Source organism: Canis lupus, chromosome 20, assembly GCF_011100685.1.
Source record: "Canis lupus familiaris isolate Mischka breed German Shepherd chromosome 20, alternate assembly UU_Cfam_GSD_1.0, whole genome shotgun sequence".
Lineage (NCBI taxonomy): Eukaryota > Metazoa > Chordata > Mammalia > Carnivora > Canidae > Canis > Canis lupus.
In genome coordinates, this window is record NC_049241.1 from 42,895,991 (window position 1) to 42,903,346 (window position 7,356).

General features: G+C 43.6%; 1 long non-coding RNA gene across 1 annotated transcript; it reads left to right on the forward strand.

Annotated features, from left to right (window-relative positions):
• The first annotated feature begins 4,614 nt into the window (after positions 1–4,614).
• LOC119864588 lies at positions 4,615–7,107 on the forward strand. Its single transcript, XR_005374451.1, has 3 exons — positions 4,615–4,891; positions 6,048–6,122; positions 6,991–7,107. It is a non-coding gene; the product is annotated as an uncharacterized LOC119864588 (long non-coding RNA).
• Positions 7,108–7,356: the final 249 nt, after the last annotated feature.

Sequence of the window (7,356 nt, forward strand, 5' to 3'; positions counted from 1 at the left end):
GATTTCTTTCTCAGGAGTTTTTAAGTTATGATTTCAATTTAATAGGTATAGGGCTAGTCGAGTTACTTCCTTTTGGGTGAGCTATAGTAACCTGGGCTCTCTGTGTAATCAATCTACTTCATCTAAGCTGTAGAGTTGTTTGTAGAATTTGATTACTATCCTATGATGTCTGCAGGGTCTCTAGTGATGTCTCCTATTTCATTTCTGATATTAGCAATTTGTGCCTTTCTCCTTTTTTATTTTGGCCAGTCTTCCTAGAAATGTACCACTTTTATTGATCTTTTCAAGGAACAAACTTTTCTTTCATTGCTCTGTTGTTTTTATGTTTTCAATTTTATTAATTCTGCTTTTTTTTCATCTACTTACTTTTAGTTTATTTTTGTTTTTCTTTTTCTCCAGCTCTTAAGATAGGAGCCTAGATTATTTATGTGAGAGTTTCTTTTTTCTAATGTAAGCAATTAGGACTATAAATTTCCCTCTCAGTGCTCCCTTCCTGACTCATTTTTATTCCATTCAGTGTGTTTTTTTAAATTCCCCTTGAGACTTCTTTTATCTTTGGATTACTTTCAAGTATACTGTTTCTTTTCCAACAACTCCCTTAGTGAATTTTCAGGCACTGGAAGTTGGTTTACTATTTTTATTATATTCTTTCAGTCATTGGTTTCATAGTAAGGGTGCACTGGAAGGAGAGCCACATCTTTATTTTTGAAGGAGCCCAGAGCTTTTTTAGCTAACTTGTGTTGACATAGAAAGATATAGAAACATATATGAACCCACACACACACATGAACACATGAATGCATACAATCCCATAGTACACTTATACCCACACCTAATCAGCAGAGCTCATTTTCAAAACCAAGGCAAGCGTGAGACACCATGGTAAACAAGAAACAGGAAAAGGAAGCAGTTTAGGGAAAAGGTATCAAGTCAGCATTGCATTTCTGAAAGAACTAGGTCAAACCAGAAACCTCCAGCGGAAGTATCAGGGTCTGGGTTGATGGTAGACAAGGTGTATTTCTCGTATATTGGCAATACCTGCCTTCAAAATCCATCCCCTTCTCCACTCCCACCATCACTGCCCATATCATGACAGGTCAGTCCAACTTAACTCTGTTTTGAAAAATTGAAAGGAAACAGAACACTACATTTAATACAACATTGGAATAGAAATTCTGGCAACTAAAGATGTATCAGGCAGAAAGAAAGCTAAGTCCTGCAAAACAACAATTCAGTGTGTGACAGATAATAAAGCCCTTCTCAAATGGCTTATGCTGAGGATCACAGACATACTGTATTTATGATTTTATGCAATATATATATAAACATATAGGTAAGTCTTTCCCCATCCATCTGATAGCTATTTCTGTTTTCCAGGTTTTATGCTTTAATTTCCTACATTTCAGTCTATCCGGAACTTCATGGGGTTGTAGCTTGATCATTCACTTATGAATCTAGCAGTGTCTAGGATGTCTCAGCAGGGAAGCCATGAAACTAGATCTTTGGGCTCCAAGCTCCCCATGTACAGTGAGAGGAGGCAACTTCACCTCCCCATATAAGCCAAAGGCACCCTATCAGTTTAGACCAGGGTTTCTCAGCCTTGGTGCTCTTGCTATTTGGATAATTTTCTTTCATGGAAGTGTGTTCTTTTTGGCAGCGTCCCTGGCCTCTACCTACTAGATGTCAGTAGCTTCCTCCCAGTTGTGATAACCAAAAATGCTTCCAGCATTGCAAAATTATTCCCAATGAGAGCCACTTGTTTAGACATGTGCCTCCTTATTACCTGCTCTGGATGCTGTACAAAGCATCTGGATGATGCTTTGTGCCACAGCATCCATTTTGTAAGCATGAAGAATGATTTTACAGAGGTGTTGAGATAGAAAGGGCTTTGGTTCTTGATGACATTGCTGAGTTTTTGCACCCATCCTGGCATTACCTTCCCATGGGAAATTAACAGCCTCCCATTACTCAAGCCACTTTAAGTGGCTTAAAGTGTACTCTGTCACTTGCAGCCAAGAGCATCCAAGTGAATCTACTGATCACCTTATTCCTCTGCTTAAAACCCTTCACTAGTTAGGATGAACTTCAAACTCCTTACCTTTGCCTCCCTCTCCTATCTCATCTACCATGGCTCCTGCCAGGACACAATTTCTCCTCCTGAGCCATAATTAGAGTCCTTTGAAGCAGTCTTGAGGCTTCCTGCCTCCTAATTTCTACATGTGCTGGTCCCCAAATGTCATGTTCCTCGTCCTCCTCTCTCTCTTCACTCCTACTCACCTTTCCAGACTTAGCCCATGTCATCACCTCCAGGAAGTCTTTCCTGAATCTCCATGTGGTAGTTTTGAAACAAGGACCCCAAATTATTTAACACTCCTCCATTTGAAGGGGATCACATGTTGCCTCATGTGATCGAATTTAGACCTCTGTGACTTTTCATACTCTGAGCACCAAAACATACTCTGACTACTGATTGACTAACCTAGACAGAGTGCCATTCAGTGACACACAAGGTGACTTTTAAATTTTTTTTATTTAAATTCCAGTTAGTTAACATACAGTATCATATTAGTTTCAGGTGTATGATATAGTGATTCAGCATTTCCATACATCACCCAGTGCTCATCACAAGTGGACTTCTTAATCCCCATCACTTATTTTACCCATTCCCCCGGCCACCTCCCCTCTGGTAACCATCAGTTTGAGCAAAGGGGGAAACAGAGAGAAGGTGACTTTTGTGGTAAGGATGCACAGTACATGAGATGAGCTAGCCAGAACTGAAGGCTTTGGGCAACCAACTCAACCCACCAACTGATGCTGCTCATCTTGCAAGCCACAAACCCTGACAGCCCTGCCTCTTATGCACGTACCCCACTCTGAATCACTGGGTGGTCCAGAATGTGCACTATTGTATAAGCGTCCCCTACACCTGGTGTTCAGCACCCTTTCCCTGGATAACTTTTACTCATCCTCCAGATCTTCCTTTGACATCACCTCCTCTAGGAAGCCTTCCTTGCCTTTCCAAGGCTGGTGTACCTAGAGCCTGTCCGCCACCTCACACTTTACACATTGCACCCATTTCCACATCTGTGAGCCCATGAGCATCTCAAGGGCAGGGACCAATGTGTTCCTTTAGGAACACCCAGCAACTGGGCACTGGGGTGGTTCAGTTGGTTAAGTGTCCAACTCTTGATTTTGGCTCAGGTCATGATTATCAGGGTTGTAAGATCAAGCTCCGAGTCAGGCTCTGTGCTGAGCATGGAGGCTTCTTAAGATTCTCTCTCTCCCTCTGCCCTTCACCTGCTTGTGCTCTCTCTCTCTCTCTCTCTCTCTTAATTAAGCAAATATATAGGGAATAATGCCAGGACTGGCTGCAAAAATAAATGCTCATGGCATAATTGTGCCAATAGGGTGGCTAAGTACATTTTGCTTTTGTCCTCCACTCAGACATGCATTAAGATCTGACCAGGCACTGAAGGTGTAGCTTCCTGCCTTGCATCTACTACCACCATCCAGGTAGCTGGAACTAGCAGCTACTGAGCATTCACTGGGCATTGTTTAAAGTCCCTAACCCATTTACTTGATTTAATCCTCATTACAAGCCAGTGAAATTGATGCTGTCATCATCTGCAATTCATATAGTTGAATTGAGGCACCAAAATTACATGGCCCCTGTATCCTGGGACCCAAGTTTGAACCCTACAGTCTAACTCCAGAGCCCATTATACTAATTTCTACACTGCTGGCTTCCTTCTCCTGACCCACCTAGACATTTGTTACAAATGCAGAGGCCAGATCTCACCCAAAGAGCTTGTTTCCATAGATCTAAGCAGGGCCTGGGAAATTGCATTCCTCATGAGTCCCGCATACTGCAGTTTCCACATTGACTTCCCACTAAGAAGTGATGGCTGTGCCCTGGGAGTATCAAGAAGTGTCCAAGACTACAAGCTCTGGGCCTGACATGCATGTCTTGCTACACATCCAGTACTTACTCTTCTCCAGTCTCTGTGATCTCTACCAGGAATGCTGTCACCCACGCCCCACCCACCCATGTGTATTTGAAGAGCCATGAGGGGGTGAGGAGAGGGTGGATTTCCTGCTCGGAATGAGCTGGCAAATGCCCCACGCCCTAGGGACATCCCCACACAGTGCCTTCCAGAGGTACTAGAAAAGCCAAGAGCCCTCAAGCTTCTTAAATGTCTGTTGAGGGGCACCTGGGTGGTTCAGTAGCTGAGCGTCTCTCTTTGGCTCAGGGTGTGATCCTGGGGTCCTGGGATCAAGTCCCACATCAAGCTCCCTGTAGGGAGTCTGCTTCTCCCTCTGCCTGGGTTTCTGCCTCTCTCTGTGTGTCTTTCATGAACACATAAATAAAATCTTAAAAAAAAAAAAAAAAGTCTGTTGAGTCCTTGGCACTACAGGAAACCTTCAAAAAACTCCATCCAGAACTCTTTATGCTGTCAGAGCACACCTACCAGGCTCTAGCTTCTCACTGCACCCCATATCTGCCCTCTGAAGCTCCTCACAAATCCTGGCAACTCCAGCAGGGCTTTGCTCCTCCTGGGACAGGTCCAACTAGGGAACAAGGCAACAGCAGAACCAGGGGTGGCCGAGCCAGCTGACTGTGCTTCCCCAATTCTCAGTGTGAAACCACCTAACAAGACTCAAGCCTGATCAGGTGGGCACAGCAGATTTCAAAGGAATAGAGCCTCCACCTGGGAGTCGGTGATTTCACTCTCCTCTGGGGTTGAAGAGGGCCATCTGATGATGTGGTAGGACAACGCAGCTATTGGAGCTTTGCCACAGAGCAAGGCAAGTCTGAACTTAAGGGTTTTCCCGGCAGTGTTGCAAATGGAAGCTAAGTAGAAAAGGTACCTCTCTGCAAGCCACATCAAAGGTAAGTTGCCGGAGAGTTAGCAAGACCCCGGTGGTGGCAGTCCTCAAGGGGAACCCAAGGGCGTGGGATGAGTGAAGGTGAGATGGAAAATCAGCCTGGGGATTTCCCCCTAACCACAATTGTGTACTTGACTAATGTTGTATAATGAAGCACCCCAAACAGAGAGGCCAAAATAAAAGCCCTTTAATTCTATCTCATAATTTTGTGGCTCAAGAACCTGTGCAGGGTTTCTTTTTCATGTGGCTTCAACAGAGACTCCTTGGTGCTGTTGAGCTGGCTGATGCTCCAGGGCAGCTTTCCTCATGTGTCTGGACCTCAGCAGAGAAAGCTGGATAGCTGAGCTCAGCTGGAACTACCACCCATCACACACACAGCCTCTCCAGCATGGCAGCCTCATGCAGTTGAATCCATAAATGATGGTTCAGGGTGCCCAAAGAGAATGTTCCAAGTGACCTCGCTGGAGGCAGCAAGGCTTCTCATAACCTAAAAATCCCAGAATGTCACTTCCAGTACATTCTTTTAAGTAAGTCACCAAGACTGATCCACATTCAAGGAGAGGGGAATTAGACTTCACCTCTCAACTGAAGGAACAGTAAAAGTAAAATCTTTGCAGCCATAGTTAGTCTAATACTACAAAAGCACTAGGGGACACTTGCTAGGCTTTTTGTGGGGATTTTTACTCTATACTTGTTTGTTGAGCTTCTAGTATATTCAAGACACTGTCCTAGGCCCTGGAGAGATGGAGACACAAACACAACAGGGGATGAACCCTGCTCTTATAGAGACTATAATCTAGAATAAACTCTAACAAATAGTTAACACGGTGCTCGGCATGTGGTAAGTGCTCAGTAAATATTGGCTGCTGGCATTATGATTATTAAACAAGTCACTATTGGATAAAAATGTTGCCATAAGAGAAATGCCTTGGTACAAGACAACACAATCAGCAAAGAGCCTGATATGTTCAAGAGGATGAAGTTTATGCCAAGGAGGGGTGGTAATGAACTGGGAGAGAGGAAAGCAAGAGAGCATTAATGCAGAGGAAACAGCATGTGTGGTGGAGTGCAGTGGGCAAATGCAAGCATGCTTCAAGGGAGGCTGGACTGGGATGGATCACCCAAGGCTCTGAAGGGGAATCTCATGTTTATCCCTCCAGGTCCACATTTGGTCCTCCACCTGTATGGGCACCAAGCCACCCAGCCAAAGACAGGATGGAAGTTCCAACAGAGAGGTAGGTGGGCCTTCTAAATACTGTCAGACTCCTCATCCTGCTCCTCTCCCAGGGCCCCATGCCAGACTTGAAACCCTCAGCTGGCCTGTGAGGTCCTGTTCTCTTGGAATTTCAAAAGCAGACACCAAGTGAGGATCAGACATACAAAAGATGTATTGGAGGAAATGCTTGAAAGGATAAAGGGAGAGGGGGCAGGGGTTAGCTGGGAGAGCCCTTAGATCATGACGCACATGCTTCCACATGTGACACATCACAACGATGATTCCATTGAACCAGAAGTTGAAATGACCACTTTGGCCACTTTGGCATCCTCTTGCCTCTGAATCAACAGACAAAGAAGGGAGTCACTGTGCTGGCTGGGTGATTGATCCTGGCCACCAAGAGGAAACTGATGTGTTACTACATCAGAGAAGAAAGAATAAGTCTGGAGTAGAGGAGACCATATCTCTTAGGGAGTCTCTTACCATGTATTACCATGTCCTGTAATTAAAGCCTGTAGGAAATCACAACAACCCAATTCAAGCAGAAATGCTAATGGTCCAGGTTTTAGATATGAAAGTTTGAGTCACCCACCAGGCAAAGAACCATGACTGGCTAAAGTACTTGCTGAGGGCAAAGGAAATATGGAACAGGTAGTGGAAGAAGGTAGCTGTAAATACAAGCTTATGACCACGTGACCAGATACAGAAATGAGAACTATAATTAATATGAGTATTTCTTCCTTGTTTTGATATGAATGTTTATATACATATATATGTTATAAACATATTTTAAGCAAATATTTTTATTTTTCTCCCTCTCTTACTCTCTTATCTTCTAACATGAGGTGTCACAATAATAATAATTAACTTTACATCACATATTCAAGTTACAGAGTTTCAAGGAAAAGAATGAATATCACCCAAAGACTTTGCAACCTGCCCAGGGAAAGAGTTAGCATATTTGCAGTTGCATGCAAGACAGTTGTGTCATGTCACATGGAGGTATGACTTTATTATTTTAAATGTATGCACATATGTTATTATAAATATATATATTAGTAAGTGTACAACATACCTTACAACACCTCATAAAATTGTATCAAGGGAAAAAACCTTGGGAGGGGACGTTGGTTGTGAGTACTCAGACCTTAGCCAAGTGGAAGTGAAAAATGGCCAAGCACCCTTTCCTCTTTTCGGTAGAAGTAGGAAATGAACCTGTAAACTGCATGTTGCATAAAAGTGACAGAGTTCTT